At 46.2% G+C, this 9,437-nt stretch overlaps 1 long non-coding RNA gene across 1 annotated transcript; it reads left to right on the top strand.

Moving 5' to 3' along the window:
* The first annotated feature begins 396 nt into the window (after window positions 1-396).
* On the top strand, window positions 397-4,839 carry LOC109297007. The gene is made up of 3 exons (XR_002097143.1): window positions 397-485; window positions 612-615; window positions 4,828-4,839. It is a non-coding gene; the product is annotated as an uncharacterized LOC109297007 (long non-coding RNA).
* The last annotated feature ends 4,598 nt before the right edge of the window (window positions 4,840-9,437 follow it).

The following is a 9,437-nucleotide window of genomic DNA, read 5'->3' as shown; positions in this document are numbered from 1 at the left end:
GGGGTGAGGGTGGCTGATGGTTTGCTAGTACAGCAGCCTCCTCCTCCCGCAGGGCCCACATGGATTGTTGGCCCCATTGCAGGCAGCTCCTGCTTCAAGGCTGCATGGAGCTAAGGCGAGTGGTGGGGAAGGGCCCAGGTGCGGGGTGGCTGGCCAGGCACCTGGGGCAGGTGTCAGCATAGGGGTACCTGGCTGGTGAAAGCACTGCTGCACCTCAGCCCAGGCCCACTGATGCAAGTTGCTACACCTTGGGAGGAATAATCAAAAGCACAAACGTAAAATAGGTGACACCTGGCTGAATGTCAGTTGTATGGAAAAGGACTTCAAAATTTTGGTTGACCACAGACTCAATATGAGTCTGCAGTGTGATGAAACCACACAAAAGGCAAATGTGGTTTTGGGAAATGCATCGATAGAAGCATTAAGTACAAGATACAGGAGGTGATAGTATCTCTCTACTCAGCACTGGTTAGGCCTCATCTGAAGTACTGTAGGCAGTTCTAGGCTCCACATTTTAAAAAGGATGTGCAGATACAGAAGCGGGCAACTGCCCACAAAGATGATAAATGACTTGGAAAGCAAACCATACAAAGAGAGGCTGAAGGAGTTAGGCATGTTCAGCTTGCAGAAAAGACACTTAACAGGGTACATAATAGCAGTCTTCAAATACTCAAAGGACTGCCATAAAGAAGAAGGCAGAGAGGAGGATGTAATTTAATGGCTTGACATTGCAGCAAAGTAAATTTAAACTGGATATCCAGAAATACTTCTTCACTGTTAGGATAGTGAGGTAGTAGAATAAATTGCCTAGGGAAGTCATGGACTCTCCATCACTGGAGGTGTTCCAGAAGAAGTTGGATAGCTACTGGTCAGGGATGATCTAGGCATAGTTATGATGCTCTACTGTGGGTATTTCCCCTGCTTCTGGGCTTCGCTGGTTGAGCCTTGCTCCCTCCCAACCCCTTTCCTTCTATATGTCAGGGTATTTTTAAGCCTTCCCAGATGCATTGGGTGTTGGGTACAGCTGAGGCTGAGGAATTTGAATGGGGTATGCCAATGCTCCTGCTGGGACAAAGCCAAAGGTTCCTGGCTAGAGGGTCTTGCCCCTCTGTTCAGAGTCAGGCTGATTGCCATGTTTGGGGGTCAGGATGGAATTTTACCCCATAGTCAGATTTGTATAGACTGCAGGGCTTTTGCCTTCCTCTGTAGCAGGGGACATGGCTCTCTACCTAGGACCTCTTGAACATAGTATACTGACAACATTTTATAGAAGGAGGACATTGGTTGCCATGATTCCCCTGCTTTACCTGTGGCAGGTTGGGGTGTTAGGTCTGTGCTGTGTCAGAGTTGATAGCAGTCTTATGTAGAGTTTAGACTATGTTTTGTATAGGATAGTTTGGATAGGACTGAGCCTAACTTGGGTGGGGGTTAGACTGGAGGACCTGGGGAGGACCCGTCCAGCCCTACTTCTCTATGACTCTATATGTGACAATCAAATCATTCAAATTCAATCCAAAGGTTAGGGGGCTGCATTAAGCTGTTCTCAAAAAAATAACTCAGAACAGCACTTGAAGCTTTTACCATTCTCTTCCTGATAAGACTGAAGAAATATAAACATCTCTTCACAAAATATAAAGATAGGAAGAGGATAAAAATATGCTGCAGCTGAATCCAGTTTCTTCTTATAAATTATATTTGGCAACCTAAATTTCAACCGTTAACCAGCCTCTTAGATATGGAACCAGGGGAATCTGGTTAAAATCTTTCTAAACCAGTCTGACTCTTTTAAGAGGCTGAGTCAGCCAGGAACAGAAATTTTCCATATGGCTTGACAACAAGAAAATAAACAATGAAAAAAATCAAACTCAAAATATCTTCTCCTGATTATATGGTTTCAAGTTCCAAAAGAAGAAATTCCCACTATTTCTGATGCAACAGATCTGCCTTTGTATAGATCCAGTATCCATAATAAGCAGGGATCCTGGTTTTCCCTGATAAAAAATTGCAAATACTCTGATAAAACCCCCCAAATCCTTTATTAAAATAAAAGGGCCCCCACAGCCCTGACAGCCCTGCTGGTGCCCCTCACTCCCCACCCCCAGCCCCCTGCTCCCCCCAGCCCTGCTGGAGGGGGCCCACAGGGCTATGGGGCCAGGGACCTGAGTCCACAGCCCTGTCCCTGGCAGGAGGCTGCAGCTGCTGCAGCAGAGCAGAGACTGGATCCTCCCCCTGCTGCCTGCCCACTGCAGGGGCTTGAGCAGGGCTGGCTTCCCACCACTGCCCACACTCCTGTGAGGCAGGGGAGACCCACGCCCCTCATATCTGTGTGCGGGGCATGGGTGGGCGCAGGCTGCCTGCTGCAGATTTGGGCTCCCACCCTGCTGCCCTCCCCCAGGGCCTCCGAAGTCTGGTGAGTGGGACCCCGAGTGGCAGGGATCAGCGGAGCCACACAGGGATCTCCTTGGTGCTGTGAGCTCCGCACTGCCCTGGCCACACATTCTCCACCTACAGGGGAGTGGGGAAAGTAGTGTGGGATTGTGCCACTCACTGCAGTCCCATGTGTGGAGGATGCATTGCCAGGACAGCGCCAGGGCACAGGGAACCCATGCCTCTCAGATCGGTGCACAGCGCAGGGACTGCATGCTGCCCACTGTGGGTTCCTGCCCTGCTGCCTTCTCCCTGGGCCTCTGCAGCCTGGCATGTATGATCTGGCACTGCAGGGCACAGTGAGGCCATACAGGAAAGCTGCTTGCTCCTGTGAGTTCTAAGTGGCCCTGCAGTGAGTGGCACAACCCTGTGCCACTTCTCTTGCTGCCCCCATGCATGGAGGATACATGGGCAGGGCAGTGCGCAGAGGCAAGGAGATTCCCTACATGGCCCCATTCTCCCCTGCCACTCCGGGTTGCACATACTGAGCTGCGGAGGCCCCGTTAGAGGACAGCAGGGCAGGAGCCTAAACTCGCAGCCGGCAGCCTGTGCCCAACCCCGCTCCGCTCACAGATCTAGGGGACATGGATCCCCTTTGCCCCCCAGGAGTGCATGGAAAAGTGGGGAGCTGGCCCCACCCCTGCCCCTGAACAAGCTGCCCTGGCCTCATCCCGCTTCCTGATGGAGCCCTGCAGCTGTGCATTGCAGCCCCAGGCCCCAAGCCCCATGCATCTCCTGGCTGGGCAGCAGCCCCAGCCCTCTACAACTCCCCTGTTCCCTCCCTATGGGGGCCTCAATCTTCCCCCTACCCTCATGAAGCTGCTCTCCAGGCAGTCTGGGGCCATGTGCATCTACATGCACATGGCACCCCCTGCCTGACCACCATCTTGCTCCCTCCCAGCCCCCTGTAGGGAAGAGGCCATTGCAAAACAGTTAAATTCATGGATTTCTCTGTGAAAATGAGAAATTTGCATTGTACTCTGGTAAGGGGGGAAATTCGTATTTTACTGTGTTTTTCCGTGGGAAACGGAAAACCCAGATCCCTGATAATAAGCCATACAGGCATCCAACCTATTTTTACAGTTCAACTTGAGCAGTGAATATCGATAGAAAAGGGTGATTACAGGACATAATGGGGCCCAGCATGTCATCTTCTCATGTCTTGCACTTCCCAGTGCATAAAGTTTAATTAGTCAGTTATCTAATACAGGTAATTTGGATTTCATCTATAATGAATGTACATGAAAGTCTAGGGACTGTAGTATTCAGCAGCTTTCAGTCTGCTATAAAACTCCTCTTAGTGCAAGCATATGTATAATAATTCATTCTATGATGTATGCAATAATATACTGAATAATACATAGAATCATGGCTAACTGTGCTGTCCTATAGCAAAAATCCCATTACCAGCAAGCAAGAAAAAAAAAAAGAGAGCCTATCTTATGGAAGAGAGCTTTGTCTCTTAGCCATGACTTCAAAAGTTGTGAAGAATTGTATGGTACAACAAAAATTGTAAAAGTTTACAATTGCCTCCATCAAGTCTGATGTCTCAATAACATGACAAAAACAATCATTCATAATGGTCTTGATGTGAAAATGCATGTTAAATTATTTTAATAGTCCCTTCGCTCTTTATTTCCTCCATTTCTGCTACCAGGTAGCATCTTAATGAACTTTTAATTGTGTTTTTTCTAGTTAAAAATGACAAAATAGCCTTCAAATATAACACCAAAGCATGAATAAATTTAGCTTACAAAAATCTCACATTATTCATGATGTCTTTAAAGCAGACATTGTTAGAATCTGCTAATGTGCATGGCCTTCTATAGCATTCATATATTGGTGGAATATTCAGAATACACAACCAAGTACTTATGTATTCACACTTAAATACAATGGCATAATTCTACTGACTTGAAGTACTCCTTTGCCATGTCCAGACAAACATAGCCATATGATATGTGATGCCGCAGATGTGTTATTCGGCTTTTCTCCATGCTGCAACGGAGCAGCGCAGAGAGCTTTTTTCGACTCCTGGATGTGCGCATGGAGGTGTTATCTGGGGCAACTCGTGAGAGCACAAGGTGTGCCACCACTAGTTTTCCCCAGGGAACCAAATGTCCACTCATGTCTTGACTCGGTCCTTTGCCATCATCACTTGCTTTGTCCAAAAGTATCTTTTTTATTCCATGCATAACTCAAATTCTCCCTCTTCAACTGGAAATATTTTACTGAAACTTTCTGTTTTTAAAGCTGATGCAAGACTGCAGACTTTTCTGTGAGAACTGGAACAGTACATGTCAGTAACCTTTGGGATTAATCTGTGGGGTTCCTGGTGAGTCCCAGTGAACAGAGAAGCAGATAACAGTACAGTGGGTACAGCAGATAACAGTACTACAGTGGGTACAGCATGCAGGGGCCAGTCTAGGTCTAGGTGAGGGCTGTTGTGACAGTCCAGCTGGCACAGGGGGCTAATGTCTCCAGACACCAACTTCCTGGGCCTGAGAAGTCCATCTATTTGTATCTTCCATATTAAGTGGGTCTTAAGGTTCACCCAGCTAACTAATAGCCCCTTCCGGGGGGGCAAAGGATGAAAGATACCACTAATTTCTTTGGACAACAAAAGCAAAAACAGGATAGGAGTGACATGGTGGTCAAAGGGTCAAAATTTGAAAAGAAGTTCTCCAGAGGGGGACACCAAGCAGAGACCCCTGGGCTGCACCCACTGGTCCTCAAAGGCATCCTAGGAGCCAGTGGACACTGCCCACTGGTACTCTGCCTGGAAATGTGAACGGACAAGTGAAAGGAAAGTGACCACTAGTCACTGACTGGTCTCTGGGTGGGGGGGCATATGCCCCCTCGACTAAGGTGGCACCAGTTGCCCATGCTAGGCTGTTTGCCAGGGCACTTTCTGATACCGCTGGGGCAAGCACAGGTGCTGGCTCCAGTCTCCAGCTCACCCTGACTGAAGATCCAGAAGGAGTTGAGCAGAGTCTGTTTGCCTAAAGTGGCACAAATTGCCCTACATCAAAATTCATGTTCAGGTACATCCTCTGAGTCACAAATCTCTGGCACAAATTTGTGCCACTGCTATTTGTGCTGCTGCAAGTGCACGTGCCTGCATGTGTGGACCTGCCCTATGATAGCCCTATGATTTCTGATTTAGATGCTGTTTTTCTATGTTGCTGGTGAATACAGCTTTAAGGATAAGAAAAAGTGAGGTTCTAGCACCATTTCATATTTGTTTTCCATTCTATATGGAAAGAACAACTCTCAGAAATGCAAGATGACAATAAGCCTCTTGGCAAATCTCTCTGAAGGAATAATTTCCATTTGTATTCTGAGAAAGCTGGGAGGCACTTATAGTGAGTTTTGTAATTTATCATCATCATGGGATAATAAAGCATGCAAGTGTCTCAAACAATATTCCCAGCAGCAATCTATTTACAATTTGCATGTGAATGTAAATCTCAGATGTTTCTGGAGTTTAGGAAGACCACTTTTTCTCATATCAGTGCTACTAAAATTTGTTAAATCAAAACACAGTTAAGTATGCTTACCTCAATGCCAAGATTTAGGAGTAGGTATTATATTAGCTGCTTTTTGACAGAGAAAAAGGCAATTCAGTTCAATAATCCTTCCCAGTGCATTTCTGAAACTTGACAGCTCACTTTAAGGTAGCAATCTTCTACAAAAAATGGCACACTGCTTTAAAACAGTATTAGTTAAAAAAAACATACACCTTTACTAGCATGATTTATCCTCAAATGGACAAACCATCAAAACAGTTAACCACAGGTGGCCCCAGTTAGCACGCTAGCTGGTAGTCTCAGGCAAGAGGCTAAGAACTAATGTTTGCACTAACCTCTTTACCCTCAAATTAGAGGTGACCAAGATATGGTCCATTGGCTGGATATGGCCCAAGGAGCCATGTCATCCAGCCTAAAGAGCCCCTTGTGGGTCTGAAAATCTGGCAGCATGGTAAGTGGTGGCAACATTAATTCTTGCAGGTTCATGAGCTGAAGCTGTAATGCTGCTGCTTGTCCTACTGCCAAATTTCCAGAGTCAGAGGAGCCCACAGGCCAGATCTGGAGCATGGAGCCATTTCATGTGATGTGTGGGGCTGTGTGTAGAGCCAGAAGTTCGGCAGCAGCAGGAGTGGCAGTAGCTGCCATGCCTCCAAGAGCCACAGCAATTAATGCTGCCACCACCAAATTTCAGTCCTTCCAGGGCCGTATGGTTCCAGGATCCAGATGTGGCCTGCAGACCTGCCTCATCCCAGTTATCCAATACATAAACTTCTCGTCTGGCTTGCGAGACCAAATGAGTTGGGTGCCACTGCTGTAGATGTTTCGTGCCGAAATGGTTAAGGCACATTGGTTTGGTGTAGTTTACACAAGTACTGAATTTCTATACATATAGCCATTCTTCTCATAACTAGAACTTCAGTTACCTGTACTGTTAACACAGTAACTTTAATAAGTACTTAATTCACCTCAGGCCAAATCCTCATAGTTTTTTCCTCACAGCTCTTGACAGCGATCAAAAGGCAGGTCAAGGGGAGCCGAACTCATGACTCTTTTGCTCAAGGCATACTAATTATTTTTTTTAAGCCACTGCCTAAGCAGAATACTAACTCTGTGTCATTCACCCTTTTCTAAAGGAACAACAGAATTCACAGATGCGAACAGTCTGCAACCATAGCTGGTACCGCTTTTTGTGTGCAACAACTTTTGAAAATAGTTCTAAACTGGTCCTTGATTCTGTTCTCTAACTCATCTCGGAAGCAGCCTGTGCTATTATTTTCAAGAGAGCCAGAACTTCAATTTTTCATAGCTCTGTACTGAAAATGTTATAAGAATTGGCAAATGTTAAAACGGGCTCATTGAGGAGGCATGTATCATGGGAGCCCTTCACTATATGACCTGAAACTACCACTACAAACTATGCACCAGCCTCTGCTGTGGCATGCAAATTTCAAGGCAATTTCCCTATGCAGGTTGGTTTTAACACAACCTGAACAGTAAAATAGTCTCTTACTAGGAGAGAGTGGACATAAAGGCAGGACCTAAGTGCGATGGCTGAACACTGCATATCACTACCTCCACCTACAACATTGATAAAACCTAGCAATTTTCAAAACATTTTGAGTATCAACATAGATTTTAATACACTTTGAAATATAGCCTTTTAAACTAGCTTTGATATCTAGGTAGAACTTCAAAAAGGCCCTTGCAGTCTTTCAGTTGAAGCAAAATACCAGCCCAGAGTAATGAATGTGAACAACATATAATCTTAAAGCTGCTGAGGAAGTACTCTGATTCACAGTGGGTGTGTCTACACAAGAAGCTAAAAGTGTAGTAAACTAATTCTGCTGCACATTAGTGTGCCATGGTAAAAGCCATGCTAATGTGCTAATGCACAGTAGAATTAATCTACTGTGCTTAGTGTCACTTAAAAGACGTGCGCCAGCACTACTGCACAGTAGTGCCAATTACCGCACATTAAATTAGTACCTGTTATTACAGGTACTAAGCTTAAGGCGCTGTAATTATGGTGCATTAATACCTGTGTATATGTGTCCTGTAGAGTACAATGGTATGACTGGGTTTGCTGGACACTAAATGCTATTCTGAGCACTTCAAGAAGGATGTGAACTGGAATGAGTCCACCGCAGTGCAACAGAAATGATTAGGGGTCTGGGAGGCAATACTTCTGAAGAAAGGATGAAAGAACTAGGATTATTTAGTTTGGAGATGAGAAGACTGAGGGGTTTGATAACTGGTTTCAAGTACCAGAAGGATGATTAGAGAGAGGATGGAGATGGGTTTTTCCTTATGGTCAAATGGGACAGGAGTAGGAGCAATGGCCTTAAGATGCAGTAGGGGAAATTTAGATTGGACATTAGGAAAAACTTTCTAGCTATGAGGTTAGTCAAGCATTGGAATAGGCTACTTAGAAAAGTTGTGGAACCTCCATCCTTGGAAGCTTTCAAAAGCAGGCTAGACTAGGGGTTCTCAGCCTCCAGCCTGCCTGTCAGGCTTCTTGCTTACATTCCAGTTTCAGAAAGGATTGCATTAAAGTAGCAGTGCTCAGTGTTTCAGCCCCATGGGCTGTGTGAGTGGTGCAGGGTCATTTCATGGGCTGGATCCTTTGTGGGCCCTGCACTGCCCCAGATTCTGCCTTGCACCACCCCAGCTCGACATGCCTGATCTAACATGCAGGGCCTGATGGGCTCCCCATGGATCTGGAAATCTGGCAGAGGGAAGCAGCAATTAATGTTGCCACTGCTCCCCTGCCACGAAATTTTCAAACTTGTGGGAACATGCTGGGCCATGTGACCTGACTTCACAGGCCAGATATGGCCCACAGGCTGGGGGTTGAGCACCTATGGATTACACTAAACCAGAAGAATGTGCTCTTATTCTGGAACACATGTATCCACACACAATATGGAATATTTTCTCCAAAATAACTATTTCTGAGGGAATGTACAGACAAATTAATTGCCGTGAAGCAAAGGGAATAAAGAGTTACTGTGCACTAGCTGCTTTTTGGTAATTGCCCATAAGCACACCCTTATCTGCAGTTAACAGAAGCTGCACAAATGGATGAGGGCTGACTTACAGCATCTTAGCTTTCATCTGCTGTGGGACAAGAGCACGAATGTGAGTTGATACAGTGAGTTGGTGATATCTGTATGGGCACTTAGCCAGATGAAGTCAGAAATTTTAATCCTATCTTATGTTAGAGTACAGGGGGACTCTAGGCTCTAGACCAGGGGTGGGCAATTATTTCAGGCGGAGGGCCACTTACCCAGTTTTGGCGAGCTGTCGAGGCCAGCATGGGTAGCCCTGAACCTTGACAGGTGCCCCACCCCTGGTCACCATCTTGGGACTAATGTCACAATGTCTTGAGACCAATGTCCCAGGGCCAGAACCAGTGGGGCCCAGAGCAGGGTGCAGGCTGACAGGGTTCTGTGGAGCCAGGTTGGGCTGCACCAGCAGGAA

Source organism: Gavialis gangeticus, unplaced genomic scaffold (assembly GCF_001723915.1).
Source record: "Gavialis gangeticus isolate Ggan-Ray unplaced genomic scaffold, GavGan_comp1, whole genome shotgun sequence".
Lineage (NCBI taxonomy): Eukaryota > Metazoa > Chordata > Crocodylia > Gavialidae > Gavialis > Gavialis gangeticus.
Note: the sequence above shows the minus strand (reverse complement) of the source record. Positions and strands in the feature narration are given on the sequence as shown.